Genomic DNA, 12,277 nt, shown 5'->3' with positions numbered 1-12,277 from the left:
TTCTATGGGATCCTGTGAATGTAAAATGATGGTTAAGTTTCAAGATTACTGTCTGGTATATTTGCAAATAGTCTCAGAGTATTCAGTAGAGTTTTTTGATGTTCCTATCTGGAGTTCTGGCCAGAACAATTGTAAAAAGGTGCACTGAAATTTCAGCTAACCAAGTTGGAACCATCTTGAGCAGCTGGTACCCAAAACCAGTCTTTTAGTAGTTCTACCAGCACCATGATGTCGTATCAGGCAGGTGGAATTGTTGCGGGGCTCCATCTTCTTCCTGGAAACTTCAAAGATATGAATACTTTTCATTGGCATAAAGCTTGGTTTATTGATACAAATTTAAGGTCAAATATATATATATATATATATATATATATGCTCTTATTTAAGATATTGTGTTTGTGCAGTTCATTAAAAAATATAGTATATAACTAAGAAATATAGCGTAATAATAGATGATCATCTATGATAGTCAAGCTTGTAGTGACGTTAGGTTTTCTAGATATATAGAGATATAACTCTTCAAATCTTTCAGAGACCTTCAGAATATGGCATTTAAAATGTTTTAAGAACTTAGGCCTTTTCACGACAATGAGACACATCTGCTCCTGGCAGCACCAACAACTTCAAGAGGAAGATGGGCATCAAAGAAGCTCCTTATGGATGGAGTAGGTTAGCCATTTGGGCAATAAACTACAGGACTGCTTGATGTTATGCTATATGAACTGGACATGCAGGACCCACAGAAAAATGACTGTTGAACTTGCCTAAAGGTGAGATGGTCCTTCAGGGTTCCTGTTCATGAAACAATCTGCCAGACATTCTGCAGGACACAGAAGAAAGTGACTGACAAACTGTCAATATAGGTGGAACTGTCTTTGAAGTTTCCTTCTTCATGGAAAAGTCTGCTGGATATTATGGGCCAGCAGACTTCAAATGAGTGCCCACAACATTACAGAAGAATTTTGGGTGACTGTCTGGGCATCAAGATGTCTCTGTCAATTCTAGAGTTTTGGAAGTTGCTTACAATGCATTTCCTGATTACTTAGGTAGTATTATATCTTTCTGGAGTCTTTGATGAAGTTGAAGAATAGATAGTTATAGTTTCCCATAGTTATGATAAAAGAAAAAGTAGATACAAATATTGTAACTATAATTCTTGCCTGATACCTGTTTTGTTATATGGAATCTTGCTTTGTTAAAGTTAAAGCCTTCCTTTCATTTAAACAGAAAAGGGGAAATGGTGTGGGAAGTCTTTCTGTCTATGTGTTGCTTTTATTGGTTAATAAGGGAGATGCTTTCAGTCAAGCTTAACAAAATACAGCCAGGTTGGTAGAGATATAGAGAGAGTAGGCAGAGTCAATGAGAAACCATGTAGTCCCGCCAGAGACAGACACTGGATGGAGCCTTGCTGGTAAGCCAAAGCCAGGTGGCGATACAAAGATTAATAGAAATGGGTTAATTTAAGATATGAGCTAGCTAAAAAGATGCTTAGGCTATTGGACATACAATATTACAAATAATATATTTTCTGAGTGATTATTTTGTGGTCTGGACAGCTGGGAACAAACAGCCTCCTCCAACACATGTGATTCTAAGATAGCATTCAAATGGATGGTATCTGAGTAAAGACACTTGGGGTTGATTCTCCATATGAGTGTACACTCATGTGTTTGTGCAACTGCACAAACACACTTGCACACATACATGTTTGCACATACACATAAACAACAGCAACAAAACCACACACAAACACCAGACTTTGTCTCTAGGATGTTCATGCTGATTCACTCAAGATGAGTGTAGAGTCGAAGACAGCAGTTGGTTCAGGCATGAGCTAGTTTGAGCTCAGAACACGCTGACTCATTAAAGAATGATGAAAAGTAACTCAGAAAGCCTGAAAAGTGAATTTCCAAAAATGTTTGGGATCTTGTTTCCCTTTCTGAGCTCCATTCCCCTCCACCCCCTTTTACATGTACATGTGAGTAGTACATGTGCATGTGTGGGCATGTTCACATGTATGCAGATTCTTGGAGTGATGTTAGGAATCTTCTTTCACTTCTTTTTCCATCTTATTATTTGAAGGATCTCTCCATCAAATCAGAGCTCACCAGTAAGGTGAGCTTCACTAGCCACGTTGCTTTTGGAGTTCCGTCTTGGTACTCTGAGGCTACAATTATAGGGGAGGTGCTACACACACCTGGAATATATGTGGAATATATGGGGATCTGAACTTGAGTTTTCTTGCTTGCACAGTAAAGGCTTAGCCACTTGGGCCTCTCCCCAGTCTCCTGATTGTAACCAGTATGGGAAAGTTAACTTGCATTTATTTTTAGGTAGTAAGTCCTTTGAGACTGCATAATTTACTGCCATGCTGCCTAGTACAAAGTATGTCACAAATAGCTGGAATACTTGGGGAGCAGTTGAATGTGAGTGCCTGATGACTCTGGAATATTTGAGCATGATCTTCTCCCATACAACTCTTTTTCTCAGTTTTGGGTGTCTAAGTCTCCCCCTGTTTGTGCCACTGATGGACTGACTGAGCAGCGGTTGGAAACCCAAATGCTGAAAGGGGGTGGAGCAAAAATAAAGGATGGCAGAGTGCTTGCATCAGAGCCTAGGCTCATCTTCACCAGTGGCACTGTCCTTCCAAGCACTGTGTAGGCAACATGACTGACAGGATGGTACATGGCACTGGGCATACCATGACAGAGGAGGAAAGTGCAGAGGTGTTTGGTGTACTCTCAGCCACTGGGTGCTCTTCAGCAGGCTCTTCCTTGCTTCCCCAGTCATCCTCTGCTGCCACCTGATTCCTCCTCTACAAATGTGTCTTTCTTTGTCACTTTGCAGACCCTCACTCCACACTCCGCCCATAAGCTCTTCTATGTCATGTTTGCCTCAATCTCTAGCTCTTGACACAGATTAGTGAATTCAAGATTGATAACATTCAAATGTTTACCACCCCCCAAAGGTGCTTTTTTCCAATGGTGGTGATGGGTAGAATGAGGGGGGCCTCAAGTAAAGAGGTCAAAGGGAAATCTTGATGTGGGAGTCCCCTCTGTGTGTTGCTTGTATTGGTTAAGGAATAAAGAAACTGCCTTGGCCTGATGGGTGGCCGGGACAAACAAGCGTCCCCTCCTCCTATAAAATCTGGTAGTCTGTGCCCTGTTCTAGTACCTTCCATGTGACAGTGATGTCACCATTCTGGGCTACGACTTTTTCTTTAGGGTGATTGTTTCTCCAAAAGTTGAGAGATTATCAGGATCAAAATCTCCCAGGAAAGTTGGTATACTTTCCTCATATGCCAACCAATAAATCAATACCTTTATGAAACTTACATAGTTAAGTATAAGAAACTAAAATAGAAGTCTAGTCCTCCAAAATAAAAAAAAAAACTGTGGAGGAATAAAGCCAATGTGCTTGAGTATGGCCACATAGGCCACCATGCCAGTCTGCATTGTCCACTTCTATAAATACAGTTTCATGCAAGCCAAGGCAGATCCATTGGTTTCCACATCACTCATGGTTGCTTCTGTGTATTAACTGCAGACTTCAAATTGATGACAGGTAGTGTAGAAAGTTTTGCCTTCTGGGGCCCTGGAGTTGGCTCAGTGCTAGTATACTTGTTGCCTAACATGAAAATTTGAGTTTAGATGCCCAACCCATACATGGAAAGTTGATATAACACAGCACAGGAAAGGTGGATTTAGGTAGATCCCTGAAGCCAAGTGAATCTTTTACCTCCCAGATCAATGAAAGTCTCAGGCTTCAAAAAATCTGGTGAAAGCATGACAGAGGAAGACATCTAACATCAGCCTGTGGCCTCAACAAGCTCACTGACATATATTCAAGCATCAGAGGCACACACATAGGCACCTCACACACACTGTGCCTTTATAGAAAAAGCATCACCAATTGATAAAACTACAAATGAACATAAATATTTCAAGTGCTATTAGATTTTCCAGACTTCATCTTCAATGGGATAAATTTGATGGGCATAAAGGATTGCAAATACATTTTAAACTTTATTTTGTTGAATTGCTGTTGTTATGCATATTGGCACAGTTATCTTGAAAGCATTTTACATCTATAGGATGGAAAATTGGATAAAGCATTATGGCAATGTCATTAGGAACCTGGATCATCAGCATGAAGAAGCAAAGACATGAAAATTAAAGGAGTCAAGGCCCACTACCATGGTTCAGGAGAATGAAGCACAAGGCATATGGCACTTAATTTTAAAGCCATTCAGGGCTAGAATTTGAGACTTTGTCTTAAAAAGCAAAACAAAGCAAGGGTCTGGGGAGTCAAACCCATAGGCTTTCTATATAAGCACGAAAGCCTGAGTTAAGCTTCTATTCCTCATGCAATCTTCTGGGGTTGGTCTACAGGATTGGCAAGCTGCCCAAAAAACTAAGCAGTGGAGGATGCTCAACCTTCATCCTCCATGTGTACATGGATGCATACCGCCAAAATCCAAGCAAGAAAGTAAATAGAATCAAGGAAATGAAAGCACTGCAACGTCACTATTTTTCTTACTAACAATACAATTGCTGTGAGTGTTTTCTGATTAGTCCAGAAGTAGCCAGTGCTTGAACTCTAGCATCCCAAGACCTAGGAGAACAGTTTCTAGGGGTTTCACCACATGAATCACCTTGAAGGATTGATTCCTCCTCTATTTAGTATGGACAAAAGGAGCCTGCTGTGTTCTGAAGAGTTGTCACTCAGAGAAGAGAATCCAAAGCAAAGATGACCCTGTCAAAGGACACTGAAATTCAAGGTGACGTGTTTTTATTTTTTCAGACAAAGGTGAGGATATTTAAGCATCAAACTTTGAAGCAAAAATGCAAATAAACTAAATTTAAAAATGAAAAATAAAACATTTTGGCCCCTGTAGGAGGTAGCAAAGTCAATAGCACCTTAACCTAATAATTGATAGTTATAGGAAAATTGTCCGTGTGGATCATATTTTCAGAAGAAATCCATTGTGGTTAGAAAACTCTTCCTAATACATTGAATACAATACCAGAGTTTTAAAAATCCACTTACTAGCCCTTTATGAAGTAGCATCTGTACTGGTTGGCTTTACCTATCAATTTGACACAGTTTAAAGTCATCTGAAAGGAGGGTCTCAACTGAAAGGTTGCCTGGGTTGGATTGACCTGTGGACATGTCTGTAGAGGACTGTCCTGATTGTTCTTTGATGGGGAGGTGGTGTAGGAGGTTCGTCTGCCTATGTGTTGCTTTCATTGGTTGAATAAAGAAACTGCCTTGGTCTTTTGATAGGGCAGAGCTTAGGTAGGTGGGGAAGACAGAACTAAATGCTGGGAAGAAGAGCAGAGTGGCAGACACCATGAAGCTCCTGCCTAAGACTGACACTTGTTAGAATCTTTCCCAGTAAGCCACAACCTCATGGTGTTACACAGATTGGTAGAAATGGGTTAGATCAGAATGTGAGAGTTGGACAAGAAGAGGCTAGATATAATGGGCAAGACAGTACTTTAATTAATACAGTTTCTGTGTGGTTATTTTGGGGGTTAAGCTAGGCACAGCCTGCTCCTCTTACCAGGACCAACAAAAGGACCTGCTCACCTCCTACAACAGGGAGGGACCAGCCCACTCTGTGGCCTTCCATCTTCAGATAGATGTCCTGAAACATATAAGAAAGCGAGCTGCAGAGAAGCCAGCTGTGAGACTCCAGCACACAGCATCCTCCATGGCTCCTGCTCTGTGTCTTTGACTGTGAAGTGGATTGTGTGGTCTGAAGGAATGTTGTGTGGAACAGCAAGAAACCTGCCTTTCAGTTTCTGCCTTGAGTTCCTGTCTTGGGTTCCTTTGCAGAGGGATGCTGATTTGGAATTGTTCAATGAAATATTCCTCAAATTGTTTTTGGTAAGGTGTTTTACCACAGCAACAGAAAGGAGACTAGATAGTGCCTAAATACCTGGAAGATGCGACAACAGGACTGTTGGCATCAGAAACTCCCCAGGGTCTCGCTGGCAGCAGAAATGCAATCACAGGTCCTCCCACGTCAACTCATACAACACCTGTGGAATGCACAGAGTCAACTGTAGACTGGTTACACTGAGTGTACACCAGCCCTCTATCCAACTTAGAGTTTACCCAAAGAGTTAGGGACAGAAGAACAAGTTCGTGGCATGACATGAATGTGAACACCCCACAGAGAAGCTTGATTAGTTTCTTACAAGTCAACTCCCACAAGGAATCTTGATTAGTTTCTTACAAGTCAACTGATTGGACCTGGCTCAGTCAGTAAGATGACTGTCCTGAGCAGATGAGGACTAGAGTTTCATTCCCAGACCCTATGTAAGAAAAATCCATGTGTCATAAATGTTCATGTAATCCCAACACTGAGGAGGTGGGATACAGGTGGATCATGAGGTCCTCTGTCCAGTCAGCTTAGCCTTCCTGCAAAATTCCAGGTGGGCGAGAGACCATGTCTCAAAAAGAAAATCAAGATGGATAGATAGCACCTGAGGAATGAGAGTCCAGGCTTTCCTCTGCTCACCCCACCAATGCATGCACACATGTACACACACACGTGTGCACACACACACATGCACATACACACACACACCATCAAAGGCATGAAGAAATGGCAGCAACTGTAAACTGGCAAAAGAATAAACAGAATAGAGACAGTGTACCACATTATTTGGGGCTTAATTTGGACAAACTATCTACAAAGTTACCACTGTGATAATTAGGGAGCTTTAGATGGATCAGGTGTTTGGTAACAGTGGGAAGAATTGCTAGTTTTGTTAGGATGACAATTAGTGATGAAGCTATCCAAAAATCATCTTTATGTAACAGAGCTGCTTATGGAAATAGCTCAGTGACAGAGATCCTCCCCAAATCAACAAAATAAAGAAAGGAGGGCGTAAGTTCAACAAAATATTGATAATTTTAAAATCTGACAGTTGGGCATGTAGGCGTTCATTATACCATTTTCTCTATTTTTATAAACTGTCATTACAAGAAGTTACAAAATTGCCTGATCCCAACAATCAAACTCCTGGACATAAACACCACAAATATTGTCACTGAGAAAGAGATCTGTTTGTTGATTGCAGCCTGGTTTGGAGTGGTTTGTAGTATCAGGGAGGAGAGTTGGACACAATCTCCTTGTCCATCCTTGGGAGAATGGAAAAGTAGAAGGTGATAAACGTATGCTCAGAGGATTATACTAAATTGCGATTGGAAGCAACAGATTTCACAGGATATGCCCACAGGCAATCTGGCTAGAGCTTCAGGAATAATAAATAGTCTGCTGAGGAACAAAAGGGAAGGAGCAAGAAAATCTTTATGACATCTTTTGACTATTGGTGTTATATAATATGCATTATATGTTGAACATATTGCATTGTTACTATTTTTAGAGATTTATTTTATTATTTATATTTGTGTGTGTGTGTGTGTGTGTGTGTGTGTGTGTGTGTGTGTGTGTGTGTGTGTGGTAGTTGGAATGGGAATGGATTCCATTGGCTTACATATTTGAATACTCAATCCCCAGTTGATAGAACCATTTGGGAAGGTTCAGATGAGGGGTCTTGTTGGAGGAGGTGTGTGAAGGGTAGGCTTAGGTGTCAAAACCCCACTCATTGCCAGTTAGCTCCCTCTGCCCCATATTTGTGTCTCAATATGCAAGCTCTCAGGTACAGCTCTAATGCCATGTCTGCTTGCCTGCTTCTACACTCCCTGCCACGATGGTCACAGACTCTAACCCTCTGAAACTATGAGCCCCAATAAACTCTTCTATGAATTTCTTTGTCATGATGTCTTGCACAGTAATAGAAAAGTAACTAAGGTGGTGTCTGTCTGTGTGTGCATTTGCGTGTGTGTGTGTGTGTGTGTGTGTGTGTGTGTGTGTGTGAATACTTTCAGTGAACAGAAGGGTGTATCACATCCCCTGGATCTAGAATTGTAAGAAGTTGACATGGGTGTGCTGCAAACTGAACTTGGGTCCTCTGCAAGAGCAGCAAGTACTCTTAACTGCTGAGTACTTAACTCCAGCCTTAACTTCAGCCTCTACATTGCTATTTATAACACATAACTTATAAAATATACAAATTTACACTAGACACTTTTCAAAGAAAGATAGATTGAAATTCTAGACTACATACCACATGTTGAAGCCATTGCTTCTGGCAGCCGAAGAGGAAGAAACCAGAAACAGGACTGAGGCAGAATCATTGAATGAAACAGGGAAATGTCTTTCCAAGGAAAGAACACATCACCGATACTGCAGCCCAACCAAGCTGCATTGTCATCAAAAGACAGAACATCCTGCCCATGGCTTCCTGAACAATGGGACATTAGGAATGCTGTCATGCTGGAGGCTATGGTGGGCACCTAGAACACGGAATTGGACAGAGACACACAGCTAGCAGTGACTAATACGAGGGAATTTATTAACAAAGCACACACTTGAAAGGGAGGTAAGGGGCTAGGGCAGACTGCGTTCAGTAGCTCAAATGGCCCCACTTCACAAAGAATTAGGGCTTTATGGTACATAGTGTGGAACCTTGGAACATTGCATAGCATGGTCTTTCTTTGGCATGCTTGTTACATGTAGCTCTACATACAACTTTGTATGTCTCATATCTCATTGGCACCTTAAATATCTGCTGGGGCTGTGTGTTTTAGGACAATATAAGTTGCCTTTGGGCAGGTTGGAATTGTTCCGGTAGGTAGATTTTAAAAGTTTGCTTAGATCACAGACCCTCTAGCTGTGTCTCTCTTTTTGTTCCCCTGAAATCAGGCCAGACCCCTTGCAGTCTGTCCCTGCAGGCAAAGAACTGACTGATGCCTACTGTGGCTATTAAAGCACTCAGACATTAAGGGGGAGTGAAGCGAGGCCAGCCCCCTTTCACTAATAACCTGCATCTCCCCACTCCCAGCTCCTGAACTCTGGCCGCTTAGGACCAACACACCTCCGAACTATGTCCCTAGTGTTTTACTATCCTTGATGCTTGGCACAGACGCAAGGCCAGATGAGGTCATATGAGGTAGAGGCCCACGATACCTGAAAACCTCTAAGTGTTAGAAACTCCATTTGTTCTCCAGATTTGAAGGGAAGGCTCCTCTCCCTCCAAGGCCCCATCATAGATGGCCATGTTCATGATGCTGTATCCCTCCTCAATTTCCATCATGTGGACATAGTGGCTGTCTTTTCTAATACACCATGGCTGTCCATATTACAAGGCTTTCTCTCCTAATCAATCTCACCTTAAAGGCTACTTTTATGTGTAGTTACTTTCAATAAACCAAGTCATTTTTTTGGTTGTTTGTTTCATTTTGAGATAAGACCTCACTGTGTAGCCCTGGCTGGTCTAGAATTCTCTATATAGAGCAGGCTAGCCACAGACTTACAGAGATCCACAAGCCTCTGACTTCTGAGTGCTGGGATTGAAGGCATGCAATACCACATGAAGGAATTTTGGGTAAGTTTTAGCCTGGGATTTTCCAGTCTTTCTCTTTAACAGTCTCGCTCTCTCCATGTGCTAATACAGAAGCCTGTGTACCTTCCTGCCCCAGGAAGAGTATAATTCTCCATTTTTAAACGTCCTCTGAAATGATTCAAACACTAAACCACTGATGTGTCTTAAAGCCACCTGCTCCAGGGACCAGAACAGCAGAACATAAACTCTGCCAAAGAAAACAGAATATAAGGCAGTTTAAAAAGAGCCAAATATAAATGACCATGGTCCAGGAATGAATTCAGGATTCTTTGAGTGACATATTCTATCGTGGAAGGTGTGACATGAACCTTTATAGTAACAGAACAATATAAAGTAAAACAACAACAACAACATTTTTAACAAATATATTAGTAGAGGCAGGCAGTTCATAACTGAGCAGGAAAAATGATCTTTTTATAGTTTTCAGATGCAATCTAAATGTCTGTTTAGCTTGAGGGTTGGTGAAACTAGGGGTCTACTAAAGCTGTAGAATCTGAAAATCTTTCTGTTAGTAGCCTTGGAGGCCATTGAGGAGGGACCTCAGAATCAAATTTGGACACCATAGTGGTATCCCTAGCAACATTAGAAAGGGAAACATCAACTGTGTTCCTCTGTAAAGCTTAAAATATCACCTGAGAAGGGAGAGGTAAGAATAGAATCTGAGTCTCACCTCTGGCCTTGGGTGGAGGTACGACACTCTAATCTACCCCCAGCATTACATGCTAGTGTCTCCTTCCTGAAGAGCCAATCCAATTTGGCCTGTCAGTCATCTGATCAGGAGACTGCCCCTTAGGTAGGCTGCAGTCACCTGATTCTGTTGCTGATGTGCTAAGGATATGGGAGGAATAACCATCCGCTTCATGAGCCAGTGTCCTTGTAGCTCCTCCCTTCCCTGAAGCAGGTGCTTGCAGAACCTCTCACTGAGAAACCTGCTCACTTTTCTGAATTCTAACTCAAAGAAGCATAACTGGTTTTCTTTCTTTCCATCTCTTTTCCAGATGCCAGCTACAAACGTATACATGCTTTCCCTGACCCCTGTTCATCTTGCCTTTTTCTGAATCCTCAAGCCTGAGGCAGCTCCTTGCTGCCCTGCATGCCGACTGTGCTTGCTGTCTTGGACCCTAACTCCAAAGGTACAGATAACACTCTTCTCCACCCCCCTCCTTCTAATGACTGCTGGGATTTTTTTTTTGCCCTGCTCTCCATTGTTATCTCTCAAACTCTAATGAGATGGTCCTTGAACTTCCTTCTGAGTCTGTTTTTAAAATTTCTCATCAGTAAGACAGACAACCCACCTCAGGAAATCAAGTCCCTGGTAATATTACCCAAGAGCCACAAAGATTCTAGGACAGCTGCAGGCTGGTCATAAAGACAACATTTTGTGTGTCCACAATTGCTGAGTTCTAGTCAGTCTGTCATCCACAGAATCTTTGACTCAGGGGCAGCTTTTTCAGATAACTTCTGTTCACAGCTCCCAGGAAGGACCTGCACGATTTCAAATTTTTGTTTGTGAACAAATGTGAGTTAGTTAAGGCTGTATTACCTCTGAGAGGGAGAGCTTTATAAATGCTAATTACCCCTGGGCAAAGTTAATCTCCTATTTACCACTTAGGGAATTTCCTTTTCAATCTATCTGTAAGGGAGAGGATGGAGCCTATTGTTATTCTGACCTATGTTAATTGTAATGAGTTAGACAAAACACAAAATTGAAAGAAGGAAAGATGAGGTGCAGTGTTGGTGGGGGGCTGGGGAAATAGACAGTCTCTAGCCTGCATGCTGCCTCTAAATCCCCTCTACAGGATTCATTCTTCAGAAATGCAATACCAGGTCTTGAATAAGTGCAGAGATGAGGTGGTTATAGAAAGTGGCCAGACAGTTCAGGTGAGTTGGAGCCATCCTTGGGCAGAGATCAGAAAAGCCAGGAAGGCACTCTGGTTCCTGCCCTGCTTTCTTAATATCTTTCCTTTCCTTTTTATTCAGATTCAATAGCCTCCCTGCCCAGAAGTGGCAAGCGAGGCTGTGGTCAATACTGAGAGGCACCCGGCTACCTCATGGGTGGGTTGGTGGCATTGACAACCTTCTTCCCCATTCCCCACCCAAGTTTCTCCATCAGGCCTATGAAAAAGTCCTGGACTCACAGTTCCACAGCATCCCATTTTCGAGATCTGCTTTTGCCGTATAGGAGCCTTGTTTCTTGTTCTCTTATGTTCATACCTATAACCATATAATAACATTTCTAGTTAGAGAGAAGGCTCAGTGCTTCAGGGTTTATACTGCTCTTGAGTTTGGTTCCCATCGCCAATCACCCCTGATCTGAGGGATCTTCCGTTTCTGGTTTCCACAGACATCTACTTGTAGGTGCCTATACCCACACATAATTAAAAATAAAATAAATATTTAAAGCCTCCCTCCAAATTCACCTTCTTATCGTTTGTGAAATTCACGTTTTTAGTCCAAAAGGCAAAGAACCCAGAAATTACTGACTTGGGGTTGTTCTGGTTGTTATGATCTGCTGGCCTGGTCTGTTACCTGGGTACATTGTCCCTTTAAGAGACAAGACCCACCCACTCCCCCCCTTCTACCAAGGCAAGCAGATCTTCCTTCTGCTTCCTGCCTGCGAGCTCCCTCTTTTCCATCTTTCTCCTGAAGAAGTAGCTTCTCCTCCCTCCCCCCATTTCTCTCTCTCTCTGCCTGTCTCTGCTCTTTTCCCTTCTCCCCTTCTCCCTTTCCTTTCCCTAACCCACTAAATAAATAGCCAACCTCACTCTGCACAGCATGCCTATCCATCTCTGTCT

Source organism: Myodes glareolus, chromosome 4 (assembly GCF_982192425.1).
Source record: "Myodes glareolus chromosome 4, mMyoGla1.1, whole genome shotgun sequence".
Taxonomy (NCBI): Eukaryota; Metazoa; Chordata; class Mammalia; order Rodentia; family Cricetidae; genus Myodes; species Myodes glareolus.
This window is presented reverse-complemented; position numbering follows the sequence as displayed.